The sequence below is a fragment of the Gossypium arboreum genome, chromosome 5, assembly GCF_025698485.1.
Source record: "Gossypium arboreum isolate Shixiya-1 chromosome 5, ASM2569848v2, whole genome shotgun sequence".
NCBI lineage: Eukaryota > Viridiplantae > Streptophyta > Magnoliopsida > Malvales > Malvaceae > Gossypium > Gossypium arboreum.
In genome coordinates this window covers 93,143,387-93,157,762 of record NC_069074.1, presented here as the reverse complement: position 1 = coordinate 93,157,762, position 14,376 = coordinate 93,143,387, and the positions used below count along the sequence as shown (strand labels likewise).

Here is a 14,376-nt window from a genome sequence, read left to right as displayed (position 1 = left end):
TTATCTTTGATCTAAGCAGGACCAAACAGCTTACTTTCCCAAATCCGAGCTAGCTCCTGAAAAGCTTGAAAAGGTTAAAAAAAGAAAATCAAATAAATCAAAAGCCCTTGGCCTCTGTACAGCCAAACCCTGTTAATAACCTGCTTCCCCTAAATATTTAAACCGTGGAACAACAAAGATAATGCATTAGCTTAATCAAATTGGGTTTCTCCTATATCAACCTAAAATGAAGGTAAAAGTTGTGTGCAGGAAGCTGTATGACTACGTCCGATACGATCTCAAAGAAATAGCTTTCCCTTCTTCATTGGTTGATCCTCCCCACATCAAAAAGCGCCGCAAATTGACTTGGCACGAGCGCTTCTTGGTACTTTTCTTTTCCAATTTCTCTTCTGCAGTAAGAGTTTTGTTTGCTTATTGATTTCTGGATTTTAATGATGAATGCTGTTAGATTCTGGATTTCCCCCCTTCCTTTATATAATTGTATTTTTTTATGGTTTATGTGATGGAGAAGCTATATTAGTACTGGATTGTAGTTTAGATATTACTGCCAGTTTAAAGTGTATGGCTCTTTCATTTCTCCATCATAGTAAAAATAGTGAGCTTGGTTTGTAAATTAACCTTTTCTTCTTCTTCTTCTTATTTTATTATTATTATTTTTTTTTTGCTTCGTTGCTATTTCTGTAAGCAAAACATTTTAGAATTCTGAAGCCTTTTTTTTGGAAGAAAAAAGCCTGGAAAAACAGGCCAAATGAAAACAAAAACCTGAAAAAATAGGCTCAATTTTATCTTTTATATTTTTAGATATATATTTTATTAAATATTCTAACAATAAAATTATTTATGAATTGCTATAAAATTTTAAAGTATTTACATTAAAAATATATGGGTATTGATAAAATTGACATTTAATTTTTTTTCAAATTTTTCCTTATTTTTTAAGTTAAATTTGGTCTAATTTTTAAAACTAATTGAATTGTTATTTTTAATAGAGATATTAGTAAAAATATTAAATTTTTAAAATTACTACCCACCTAACAATTCAAATGTATTTTAATTAATTTCTTTTGCAACCACTTTAAATTATTTATTATATTTAATGAGAAATCATATATAATTATTTTACTAGTTAACCATTATTTATAAAAATGTTAAGTATTATTTCAACAAATAAAAATATTATATTTTTGAAGGTTAAATTATATTGAGTATTAAAATATGCTAAAGATAATTTGACATTAAGTAAAACTTTTAATTATATTTATATAAAACAGCATAAATGGATTCTTCTTCCATACGTTCTAACACTCTCAGAATGGAATCCCCCGGCCTGTGCTATTTCCGTCCTTTCCCCTTCGAACCCATCTCCATCTAATCCTTCTTGGGAGCTGTATGAGTAGTTTCTGTCCCCTTTACTGTATAGTCTTACTCGTGTATCTGCGAGGACAAAGACAAAGGCAAGTGATCCAGTCCGTGAGAAAGCTAGTGCCTTGAAAGCACAACCGTCTTAGAGATAGAGAGAGCACTCTCGAAGAGAAGGGTTTGAATGGAACGCTAAGTGGTTCTATGTGAAAGCAATACAATACAATAAGGGTCCTTCTCATTCCTTTCGAAGAATATGATAACTTTTTAAAATGTATTACTAGAGATGATTTATTAAAAACTGAGCAACACCTATCTCGGTTAGGAGAGACACCCAACATCAACAATAAAGTCTTCTCCTCTCCTCTCTGACCTCCCCGCCTACATCCCCCCCCCCCCTCTTCTTCACCTTTCCTTTCTCTGTAAGTAACCAAGTATCTTCTCAATTTACCTTTGGATTTGTTTGTAAAGGTAAGGCCGTCTCTGTCTGTCAGCAATTTGCATTCTGTGTTACTAGTATGATGTTCTTATATACCCATGGTAATTATTTGTTTTGAACAGGATTTTGCAACTGTTGTTTTCTGACAGATAGGTTTGCACATGTCTTTGATCCAATATTGTCTTACCCTGTCTTTCTCTACCAGCAGTATGGTGGATTTGCGCTCCGTTTTAACTAAAGAATTTTATTGGCTCGCATCATACTTTGGGGGCATCATCACCTGCAAACTAGTAAGTAGTCCAATATGCTTTTGCTTTCATCAACGACATTTTTGGTGGATTGGAATTTTTTTCAGCTCCTTCTTCGTAGATTTCGGTCAAATTCAATGGCTTTTATAATCTTCTTTTTTCATTTCCATCTTTTATAAATTCAATACACTCTAATCTTGGCACTTGGTAAACCATCCTCAGCCTTATCTAGTTTGTGTTACTTAAAATTTGTTCCAAAATCTTTGTTGATAGATTAGCTCCATAAGTAGCTTTTTCTTTTCTTGGAATGGTAATAGTCATGGTAGTATAAAATTGCTTAGAACCATATTCGGCCAGTTTCTACAATTCATTTTTATCCAGAATTTAGGAATAGGCTTTGAAATTGGCAATTAAGAAAAAGAGAATGACTGTGAATAGTACCTTAAAACGGAGAGGAAGAATAGGTTGGTTGAGAAAAAAATGGTTTGGCACCAACAAGGATGCAACTAAATTGTGCTAACGCTAATAAAAGGCCCGCCTTCCCGAGATTCTAACCTCAAATGAAGCATAAAAGGGTTTGGGAAACTTAGGATAAGACAGCTCCACACTGACGACTAAAAGACCCTGGTAGTGGTTCCACTTTTGGACCTGTATCTTTGAATTTTGGGTCAAAGTCATCCATATCTACATTTGCTGTCCATGCCCAAGTTGGAGTAGTTTATTAGGTTTGTTCTAAGTTGCCAAAGTTTGTGGACTATTTAGGGAAATTATCGAAACCCACTGAAGATTAGATTTAAACCACTTTATCTTAATTTAGGACTGCCTAGAACTGCAGTATTAGATTTGTCATCAGTACAACGGAATTCACATTTCACTTTTAGAAAACAGAATGTACATATTTATCTAATTTCTGATACTCATAGTCAGATATTCTTACATTGGGAGTATTTGAACTTTCCAAACAAAAGAATCATGCATTGGAAACATAATGAAATTCTATCATTAAATATCATAACTTGGCTTTAGCTTTAGAAGTAAATTGAGTAGCTGCATAAGAATTTCCTTTTTATATGGTAAAGTTAATTTCACTTCTCTTTTTGGGTCTATTTGTTGGTATTTTTGATAGTTGAAATGTTTTTGAGATTAATGCAACGTATTGAGTTATCTGTCTTTTTAAACTATGTTACCCAGACTCTTCTTTTTTATTTCTAAAGTATGATGATCTAAATATATGGAAAAACTTTAAAAGGTTTAGTATACCCATGTTGGTCGCATCCTTATATTGTATCTGACACTAACCCTCGATTCTAAGTAACAGCCTTTTAGCACTGTTTTGAGATAGTCTCTCTCCCTCTAGGTCTATGATATAACAGGTTTTATCAGCCCCTTTTGTTTCAAAGGATACGGAAAACAAAGTGGTATAGAAAAAGTGGAATGGAACAATCGGTGCAATTTTGTCCTATGTTCTTTTCTTCTTTTCCTTTTTCTTGTATAAGAAATTGTTCAAAATATAACTTTCTTTCCTAAATTTCTTTGCAACATTGGTCTAGATAGCTTTATCTTGTACAGGGGATTATCAACTTTCCATGCTTCAATTGCAGCATGGGCTTCTCTCTACCTCCTAGTATTCTCAGATCTTTTTGATGAGGATTCCAGTAATGACTTGATTGTTAATAGAAGCTCTATTATATCGAACATAATCTTAGGGGTAAGCTACGATTTTATCAATATGTGAACTGATTGTCTGGGTTTATTCTTCTCCTTTTATTTACATAGTCTTGGGAGTTCAAATTAGTCTATAAGATGCACTAATATTTGGACTACCAATTTCTATAATTTAATGGTATGTGGTTTGCAAAAGATGTTCAATGCTGCTTTACAATTTGCTAAACTTTGATCATGATAACTTTCTTTTCCTTCAACTTTGCCTGTAACATGCTTGGTATTGTTTGTTGATGGTTAACTTGAAACATATTTCTTATTGGTTTTTTCCTAATCATTCTCTTGTACGGTTCTCTATTGGTTATTTTCTATCGGACTTGGCAATGGTGTTTTGGCATTTCCCAGCTTTAGGAGGTCTGGAGTATGTAAGTAGAGAATCATGCCTGATGTTATTTATATTACTGCTCTTGGTCCCAGTTCCCGGAAGCAATTTGATTTAAAGCATTTGCTTAACCAAGAATTGTGTTTCTTCAAATAAGCTTTTGGTATTTTGCTGCTCTCTCCTTGAAATATTGGATCTACTGACATGTTTGTTTTGAATTTTGATGTTTAGGATTTGTTTGGCCTAGATGTTTTATAAAAAACTGTTGTTCAAGTAGATCTCTTCTAGTGCTGTAAAAGATAAAATACTTAACGTGAATTATATAACAATATACATTTTTCTAATAAGTAAAAAATATTTTAAAAAAAAAACCTAAACTTTATTCAACTGAGGGTTTTGTTGGTATAACATAAGAATGTGGCAAGAAGGTCGGAGGCAGTTCACTCAATGGGCCGAGAGTTGTAAGTGGTAGTAGATAGATTGGTCCCCTCTTGCTATAAGGTTTGAGGGGAGTATTTAAGGGGAACACTTATAAGCCATGTGTCCCTGTTTTATTGGTGGGCTTGTTATTCAAAGTGTGTGCCCTATTAGGGTGGCTATGTGATTTGATGTAACCAGGTTAAAGAGTAGTGACAACAGAGTGGTTTAGCTTGGCCTGACGTGGCCTTGGGCAGAGAGAGTGGTGATTGGCGGGGTTATTCTGTTTGGTGGGGTTGTCCCAATTGATGGGGTCTGGTGAAGGTATGTTAACTGAGGATATGTGTAACAATTGCCCTCGGTTGAAGGGAAGGTTATAAAGTAACCTTACCTGAGAAAAAAAGTATTAGTGAAGTCTCTTTGTTCTGGGCAAGTTCTGTCTATTTTGTTTCGTAAAATTGGAGGAAATTTTTGCGAAGTTTGTGATTTGATTGTTCTTATGAAATTCACACAAGGTCTTGAAGGTAAGGTGTAAACATTCAAAGTATTAATGTATGAAGCCTTGGAGGCAAAGTATAAATGTGCAAGGTGTTATTAGAAACGCTATTTACCTTAGAAGGTTAAATGTGCCTGAAGAGGCTTTGTTTTTGAAAATTTTAGTTGTTTGAGAAGTTGAAGTATGCCTCCTTGAAGCCTGTTTCTAAGAAGATGAAGTATGCCTTGAAGGCTAAGTGTCATAGAAGACGAAGCATGCCTTGAAGGCTAAGTATTTGAGAAGATGAAGTTTGCCTTAAAGGCTAAGTGCCGAAGAAGACGAAGTATGCCTTGAAGGCTGTGTCTAAGAATAGCAAGTATGTCTCGTAGGTTAAGTGTTTGAGAAGTAGAAGTACGCATTAAAAGCTAAGTTCCTGGAAATATTTGCTTGAACTTTGCACAATATTTTTCCCTGGAAAACTTGTAATTACTTATATAATTGTACCTTCATTGAGGTATGCCTGAAAAGGTTGAAAGGTACTCGCCAATGGAGTATGCTTATGATATTTATCCCCGCAAAGCTTGAGGAATGTAAGTAATTATTTATAATATGCATAAGTTATACAATGCTTATCCTTTAGCTAGGTATGCATGGAAGTGAGCTTGGCATATGTGGCCAGTACCTTTCAACCTAACTGTGCGGTTAGTGATTATATTTATATTAAATATACACAAATTTATATTTATCACTGCCATGCTTCAGACCTAACTGTGCGGTTTACACAAATTTATATTAAATATAATTTTTATATAAATTTTACACCCGATGCAAAAAGGCATTACAGGTACGAACATTTACTTTAACTGTGTATTTGCCTTTTCATGTATTTTTTTAATTTCAGATCTATGCCTCTTCTTTTTTTCTGTTGGTTTTTGGGTTTTCGTCTTTAGAATGTCTCTACCTTTTCATCTCTGTTCTAATTTCCAGATCTATGCGTCTTTCCTTGTTTTTCAGTCTGCTTTTGTTTGAGTTTTTGGTTCTCAGCGTTATGAAGAACTGTTTTGGTTTGTCCTTTCAAATCTATTGATGTTTGTATCGATGTTCTTTAGTCAGTTTATCGACTACTACGTGTTGTTTTTGCTTATGATTTGTCTTTTTGCCTTCTCATTTCTGTTTTGGGGTGGTTTGTTTAGATGGGACGGTTTCGTGGTTTTTGGATTGGGTTCGTGTTCTTTTTGTTCTGGTCCTACTGGGCCTTTGGTTTTTTGCCACTCGGGATAGTGGTCCTGGTTTTTTGCCACTCTCTGTTTTTGTTTTTTTTGGTTTAAATTTGTTTATAAATGTAGAAGAAAAAGTGTTTTATAGTTTGAAATCCCAGTGATGAAGAATTCCCATAGATAAACTGACTAAAGAACAACGATACAAACATCAACAGATTTGGAAGGACGAACCAAAACAGTTTTTCTTAACGCTGAGAACCAAAAACTCAAACAAAAGCTGATGAAAACCAAAAAACCAACAGAAAAAAAAAAGAAGAAGAGAGACATAGATCTGAAATTAAAAAAATACATGAAAAGGCAAATACACAGTTAAAATTAAATTTCGTACCTGTAATGACTCTCCCACGAAGCAGGGGAAGAGACCAAAAGAGAATCCGCAAAGTACGAGAAGGGAGGAAGAGAGAATAATGAAAACAAAAAAAAGAAGGAATGGATGGAATGAAGCATACCTTACCTTAATTGGCACCAATGGACACCATTTAGATAATAACACAAGCAATACTGTCAAGCATTACAAGCTTCTCAACCAACTATCATCCTTACAACAATTCATATCATTCTATTTAATTTATGGTCATATCTTTTCTTAGCAACTCAAACCACGTCCACAACATCACAAATATACCAATTGCATATTAAGCCAACCTCCATTTATAACGTTCAAGCAACTTAAATTGCATCATTACAGTGACTTATTTTATATCAATAATACAACTTATGTTCGTGATTATTTGGACAGTGTAAACGAATATTCAGACAGCTTACAATGACAACATAACATGTTTTAAAATAACATCAAGTGCAATTTTGTTTTCTAACTTATTTTCGACTGCATTTAATCACCAAAAATGCAGTGCAATAACTAATTTTAGACTCATTTATACACCGAAATTTGCAGCACTTAAACACTTCAATTTACATCATTTAAGCACCTCAATTTACAGCAATTAAGCACTTCAATTTACAGCATTTAAACACCTCAACTTACAACACTTTAACATCCCAATTAACAACATTTATACACCTCAATCACAGCCATAAACATGACAGCGTTTAAATACTTCAATTTGCAGCACTTTAACACTTCAGTTTACAGCATTTAAACACTTCAATTTGCAGCACTTAAACATCTCAATTAACAATATTTATGCACCTCAATCACAGCAATAAAACATCTCAATTTCTAGCAACTAAACGCTCGCTTTGGATTTCACTCAATAAAATACTCTAATTGACATATTATAACGAGTCACTGGTTAGCCATTTCAAGTTTCAAGAATACAATATTGTTTGGGACATTTCGTCAAACAATTCATGAGTGTCCAAATACCTAGAAGCACTGAAAGCCAAAGGAAGCGGGAAAGTACTATAAATGCAAAGGACAAAAAGCAATAGAGAAAAAAATCAATGCCCTTGGAAACAACAGCAAAAACCTACTACTCATTCTTTAGAATTTTGTTTTCAATCTCGTAAAAACCATAAACTCAATTTCCCTTCATGTAAGGCTAGCTAACACATATGAATATAACTCTTTATCTTTAACCAAAATCCGACTAATTCACCACATGTATATATCAATAATCACAAAAAACTTTCTATTCAGCTGATATACAGAGAAACCATGGGTTTACCAAAAACTTCCAATCAAAATCCATTCGCACATCATACCCAATAGAACACGAACAATCTCAACTATTTTAAAGAAAATAAACCCAATCCTTACTAATAAATGCAAGCACCTAGCAGTATGAAAAAGAAAACATATATGCATACACGAATCTTGACAATCTCCACCGTATATGATCATGAAAACCAAATCCACAAAAAACCTTTGCAATTAGCAAATTGGTTGAAATTCTTCAATTCTTCAATCAATATCAATATTAACAAGCATTCCAATTAGATTATTATTATTTTTTAAAACTAAAGTACATATCAAGAAACAGAATGTCCCAGTCAGGAATCCTATATGCCGGTTTTGATCGTTTAGTGGGTACTTTGCATTTCTATAAAGAATGGAAAACTATTGAAATAATTATATATGCATTATTTAAATTTCTGCAAAACAATTAATTAAAATATTTCTAAAATATTCTTATAAATATTAAATTGGATCAGACCTGGTTTATCATTTAATATAGAGGAGTTAATATAAAGAACAGTTCGGTGATTGTAAACTTTATTGAAAAAACAAATTAAATCCTAATAATATTTGTTCATGTATCTGTCGTTTGTTTTAAACACCTACTTTTTTTAATTTAGGTCACCTATTTAGAAAATCCTAATAATAACCAACTGATATAGCATAAAACAACCACAAAGTAACTCACAGACCACATCAATAAATTTCAAACACACAGCAAAAAAAAAAAACGCTAGTAAAAAAGCATAATTCTTAAATTAAAACAGAGAAAGCCGAAGATAATGTTGAAGCAAAGATTCATACCTGAAATCAGTCTCCGATGAAGCAGGGGTTACAAAAATCGCAACAAAGAAACGGCAGAGAAATAAACCGACTGTAATATAAGTATAAAAAACATTGATCTGAAACCAAAATAGAAATGAAAAGGCAGAGACAGACAAAGACAGAGTTCAAGATTCATACCTCAAAATCAGTCCCCGATGAAGCAGGGGATTTCAAAAACCACAAAAAACAGTGTAGCGTGTTTGTATGTTTTGGCCTTTGGTTACCCAGAGCAAAAAAATGAGAGGAAAAAAATTCAAAAGAGACCGAGAGAGAGTCTCAATAAAGAAATGGGAGAAGATTTGGGTTGAAGAGATATATTTGAGGAATTGTTATGAAAGCATAAGAAATGAGGAAGAAAATGAAAACAAAACAGGGATACCGAGAGAGATGGAAAGAAACGGCTAATAAATGGGTTTATGAAGTGTTGTAGTTTAAGTGTAGGGTGAGGTTTCAATTTGGGTTTTTATTTGAGTTTTGGGTTCTGGTTTGATATTTCGATTTCGATTTCGATTTTAGATTGTATTATTGATTGAAAATTTGTTGCGATAATTTTGACTCATCACTTCAATTTTTTTTTACTTTTTAAAATCAATTTCATATTTGACAAAAATAATTATTTTTTAAATGGCTCAATAATTCCTACAATATGAAGCCAGCAAGAAAAAAGAGATTGTAAGAAACCTCAGACAGCCAGTCGAGTTGACATCAAAATAAATTAAATATTCAGTCGGTAATTCCAACTATAATAATGAAATCCTCATTGGCTTCCACAATCCATCCATTTTTATAAACTGTAATCGCCAAAAACGGCTCCGTAGATCACAATGTTTCAGATCCACAGGTTCCTATCAGCAAGCGAAACATGAAATTTATATCGGTCCAATCATAGCATCGCCGGTCACTGCTCTTGGCTACCGGCGACGTGGCATCGGACCCAAAATGATAGATAAAAAATTCATTCAAAAGAAAACCCTCAGAGACCCGTTTCAAATCACTCACACAGCAGAACACGCTTCGAGGAAGCACCCGCCTAATTTCCCGGCCAACCATCAAACACCTAAGAACAAATATCAGAGGGCTGAGAATTGGCGGTTGGGAAGACGGGGATGTTCCTTAGCGCGTTGCCGCCGCTGATTAAAGTGTCATACGGCACTTCCTATCTATGGGAATTCTTCCTCACTGGGATTTCAAACTATAAAACACTTTTTCTTCTACATTTCAAAACAAATTTAAACCAAAACAAAACAAAACAAAAACAGAGAGTAAAAGGGAGAGTTCCGCAGATAAACCCTAGAATGACTTGTTCTTTTCATTATATGGCGAAGAAACTTGAGTACGATTTTATAAAGAGCAACGGTGTTGAAAGAAATCCTAGATCTCTAAATTGAAAATTGTAGAGAGACTGAAATTCATCAAATTGGGCTTATTTTGGTAATTTTAAATAAACCGAAAGGGATTTTCAAAGCCCAAAATGCTTGATGTAAGATACTCCTACAAACTCCATATGCCTAAACTATTAGTTTTATTAATCTGTTTCCATCCATTTTAATATATATATATTCAATCTATAAATATCAGAATATAAAAGAAAATTAAAACATAATGAAAATATTTATAAATAAAAAAAAGAACTTATTAAAAATATTTTAAAAAATTCAAAATTTGCTCAGTTATCCCCAAATTTGACATGCTCAAATTTGACATCCTGCTTTTATTGGTTTGAGTAATTCCGAGTATATTAAACTTTCACCGGCCAATTCAATCCCATAGTTTAATACCTATTAAATAATATGATATTATTATTCATGTCTTATAAACATTTATAAATTTAATCCACAAATTGGTACTTAAATTATATATTCTTTCACGTCTTTATACCAAATCTTTTTTATAATATTTTTATTTTATTTTCATCAGTAAAATAAAATATATAGAGAAGTCGAGTAATTGGTTTCGTTATTATTAGGGGAGGGAACGGGCCTATATCCCTTTAGCGGAATAAGAACGAAAATTAACACAATGAGGAAGAAAAAAAATAAAACTAGATCTTAAATTCGAACTGCAGAATAAGAACGAATATTAACACCAGTAAACTTAAAAAATCTGAACCAGATTCAAAATATTTTACTAAGAAAAAAAATAAAACGAATAAAATTAGTAATTTCTAAACCTGAAAACCAAAAACCATAAAATAAACCAAGAAATAGAAATAAAAAAGCATTATTCTTAAATTAAAAACAGAAAACGGAAAATACAATGTTGAAGCAATGATTCATACCTTATGAAGCAAAGGATTCCAAAAATCTCAAAAAACAGAAAGGGCAGAGTGTCTTTGCAGTCCTTTGGGCGTCGATTACAAAAAAGTTAAAAAACATTAAAAGGAAAATTTTAAAATGAGACGGACAAAATAAAGGAAGGGGAGTAAAAGGAAAAAAATGGAAAATGAAAAGAGAATAAACTATTAAAAAATACCTATTATCACTAGTCACGTTAACTAAGCCTCCAAAATCATGCCCATTCTCCCAGCCCAAAAAACTAGGACCATTATCTCGAATAGCAAAAAACCAATGACCCCATATGACAAGAACAAATCGAACAAAAAGCCAATCCGAAAAAAACGAAACCTTCCCATCTAAACAAACTACCCAAAACAGGAATGAAAATGCAAAAAGATAAATGATAAGCAAAAAAACACATAATAGTCAATAAACTGACTAAAGAACAACGATACAAACATCAACAGATTTGAAAGGACGAACCAAAACAATTTTTTATAACGTTGAGAACCAAAACAGTTGCTGGGAATTGAGATGTTTTAATAATTAAACTAATCCTTTAATAACTAGTTCTTCACATTCTAAGTAAATATATCTTTAATAAAAATTAAACTCTCCATCACTAATTTCTAATTTGTATATTATAAAGCGCAAATATAATTATTCTCTTCATTAAATCCGTTCCATAAAATAGAGGATATAAAAAATATACATATCTGCTCAGAAGACACGAATTTTCTTCTCATAAATTTTTAAAAAAATCTCTGAAGTCTGACATGTGAATTTATTTCATAATTCATCACAGCAGAAGTTTTAGAATAAAGCATTTTAACAAAAGATGAAATCAAAACAATGTTCAAAATTAGCTCCCATTCTTTCTCTCAAAATTTCTGCTCATTTCTGCAAATCGGAATAGCGTATATTGCCCATATTAGGCTCAATAATCATAGAGCTAATCAAATTAATTTCTCAACTTGGATACACAAATTGAAACTTTTAATCCAAAAATAGAAACAATATTGCAAGTTGAATTTTGAGATCAGAGTTTGGTAAAAAACTTTGTCTGTCACTGTTGAATCAGAAACACGGACCAATTAAACCTCATCATATCTCAAAATTTTAAAGAACTTTACAGCCAAAAAAATGGAGAATTTTTTAATAAATTTCAATAAATAAATAAAACAAAGGAACAATCATCAGACTTAAATACAAGTAATCATGGAATAAATCCATTCATATTGTTGCAGTTTTTTTTTCTCATCAACTGATCGATGACAGATACAATACGAAGGAAAGAAATTTTCCAGGAAATGAAAGCAATAAACCATAGATCTGAAAGCTGAAAGGAAACGAAATGAAACCTAGTTGTGAAGAAGAGGGGAAGGTGGCGAAAGTTTGGGTTTTCATGGTATTTATAGATCTAATTGGGGAGGTCGCGCTATAAACCCTAGATTGCAACGGCGGCGTTTACCACTGGGACTAGAGCATTGAAATGGGCTGAATTGCTTAATAATTGAAAACGGATCGAACAGTTTTCTTGTCCTTTAAAATTCCAGCTCTTCCTTTATGGGCTGAGTTTAGATTTTGGGCTTTTTCTTTCTTTCTTTTTTTCTAACATGTGAGGTGTAGGGGTATTATTGCCAATGCAAGAGTACATAAGTTCGAGTGTGTTGAAAGGTATTATCTTTTTATTTGTAGGTTAAGAAAGGGCTATAAATAATTTTAGATATTATATCAATAAGAATAAATATAATCAAGTAATGAAATTGTTAAAAGAAAATCAAAACTATTTTTTTTTAGAAAAAAAGGAATGCAAGTAAGGGAATACATACAGAGAAAGAAGAAATTGTTTTTCAAAAAATTGATTGAGATAATTATAAAAACAAAAATTTCAAATCAATTTCATCCTATATATTGAATCTCTCTGATGGCTATGTGGAGATGATGAAGCAAACTGTCATCAGTCGATGTTGGGTGAAATTTTACAAGTAGATTCTTAACTAAAACCCCAATCGATTTGAACATTTTGGTAAAGTTTCATCTTTTATTTTTATTTTTATATAATATATAATAATTATTTAATTTATTCATATTTAATTATATGTGTTTGAGAATCAAATTGATATAATGTGTAAATATCGAGGACTAAATATGTTATTATACTAGTTAAAAAAGACAATGTCATTTAATGGAAAGTGACTAAAATAGAAACGATCTAAAACGTTAGTGAGTACAACGTCGTAGAACAGCTGCACAAACAGCCAGCACGCATATCTTTGTTAGCTTTGCTTCAGAGTTCGGAGTACATAAAAATGCACTAATAAAGGTTTTAAATGAGACGTATGTGGCCAATGATATATCAGTTAGTACGCTAGACCGACTAGTTAACAATATAAGTGCTGATAACTTCATTTACTTCAATGATGATGAAATTTCGCCAGGGGGCAGGGGATCCACTAAGGCTTTGCATATTACCACTAGATGCAAAGGGTACACATTGCCAGGGGTCTTGGTAAACAATGGGTCAGCATTAAATGTATTGCCTTTATCCATATTGAACAGATTACCTGTGGATAGTTCACACATGAAAGAGTGCCAGAACATAGTGAAAGCATTTGATGGTACACAAAGAAGAGTCATGAGGAGAATTGAGATACCCTTATTAATTGGCCCAACTACTTATGAGGTGGATTTCTTGGTTATGGATATTAAGCCCTTCTATAACTGCTTACTAGAAAGACCATGGATACATTCAGCAGGGGCGGTGCCTTCATCCCTACATCAGAAGTTGAAGCTAGTATCAGAAGGGCAGCTGGTGACAATAAACGTCGAAGAGGATATCATCGCGGCTATGACTAGCAATGCGCTGTATCTAGAGACGAGTGACGAGGCAATTGAATGTTCTTTCCGGTTTCTTGGAGTTCGTGAATGCAACCTTCATTACGAAAGAAAATAGAATCTCGGTGCCGAAAATCTCTAAAACCACAAGAATGGGATTAGATATGATGGTAGGAAAATGAGCTTTGCTAGGAAAAGGGCTTGAAAAACACCTTCAGTGCAGAATAGTGGCCCCAGTAGTGAAAGAAAAGCAGGATCATTTTGGCTTAGGATTCAAGCCAGATTTAAGGCAAAGAAAGAAAGATTTGGAAATGAGGCAAGAAAGAAGAAGGGCTCGTTTGATGGTGAAGAAATTAAGTGGGAACTCATGATAATTCCACACATATCTGAATCATTTGTGTAGAGAGGGATTATTCATGCTGAGCAAAAAGCGCCAAAAAAAGGAGACATCGTAGCAATGTGGGACAATGTATACATTAATGCCATATCTGATGAGACAATTGAAGAAGATACCCTATCAGATATCCGCCCTT

At 32.9% G+C, this 14,376-nt stretch overlaps 2 long non-coding RNA genes and 7 other non-coding genes across 10 annotated transcripts; 1 reads left to right on the top strand and 8 right to left on the bottom strand.

Moving 5' to 3' along the window:
* Positions 1–1,155: 1,155 nt before the first annotated feature.
* On the bottom strand, positions 1,156–10,069 carry LOC128293077 (uncharacterized). Of its 2 annotated transcripts, none has more exons than XR_008283120.1 (3): positions 8,868–10,069; positions 8,709–8,778; positions 1,156–1,434 (listed from the first exon to the last, which is right to left on the bottom strand). It is a non-coding gene; the product is annotated as an uncharacterized LOC128293077 (long non-coding RNA). The 2 variants fall into 2 exon arrangements; XR_008283119.1 differs by lacking the exon at positions 1,156–1,434 and adding an exon at positions 6,885–7,601.
* Positions 1,427–6,190, top strand: LOC108487688 (uncharacterized). The gene is made up of 3 exons (XR_008283121.1): positions 1,427–1,830; positions 1,921–2,088; positions 4,114–6,190. It is a non-coding gene; the product is annotated as an uncharacterized LOC108487688 (long non-coding RNA).
* On the bottom strand, positions 9,404–9,496 carry LOC128293634 (small nucleolar RNA snoR77Y). Its single transcript, XR_008283814.1, has one exon. It is a non-coding gene; the product is annotated as a small nucleolar RNA snoR77Y (small nucleolar RNA).
* Positions 9,519–9,664, bottom strand: LOC128293644 (small nucleolar RNA snoR2/U65). The gene has a single exon (XR_008283824.1). It is a non-coding gene; the product is annotated as a small nucleolar RNA snoR2/U65 (small nucleolar RNA).
* On the bottom strand, positions 9,850–9,914 carry LOC128293645 (small nucleolar RNA U49). The gene has a single exon (XR_008283825.1). It is a non-coding gene; the product is annotated as a small nucleolar RNA U49 (small nucleolar RNA).
* Positions 10,070–11,718: 1,649 nt separating the features above from the next.
* Positions 11,719–11,816, bottom strand: LOC128293628 (small nucleolar RNA R64/Z200 family). The gene has a single exon (XR_008283808.1). It is a non-coding gene; the product is annotated as a small nucleolar RNA R64/Z200 family (small nucleolar RNA).
* Positions 11,817–11,869: 53 nt separating this feature from the next.
* LOC128293623 (small nucleolar RNA U54) lies at positions 11,870–11,959 on the bottom strand. Its single transcript, XR_008283803.1, has one exon. It is a non-coding gene; the product is annotated as a small nucleolar RNA U54 (small nucleolar RNA).
* Positions 11,960–12,040: 81 nt separating this feature from the next.
* Positions 12,041–12,118, bottom strand: LOC128293476 (small nucleolar RNA SNORD18). The gene has a single exon (XR_008283657.1). It is a non-coding gene; the product is annotated as a small nucleolar RNA SNORD18 (small nucleolar RNA).
* Positions 12,119–12,196: 78 nt separating this feature from the next.
* Positions 12,197–12,275, bottom strand: LOC128293622 (small nucleolar RNA Z199). Its single transcript, XR_008283802.1, has one exon. It is a non-coding gene; the product is annotated as a small nucleolar RNA Z199 (small nucleolar RNA).
* Between the last annotated feature and the right edge of the window lie 2,101 nt (positions 12,276–14,376).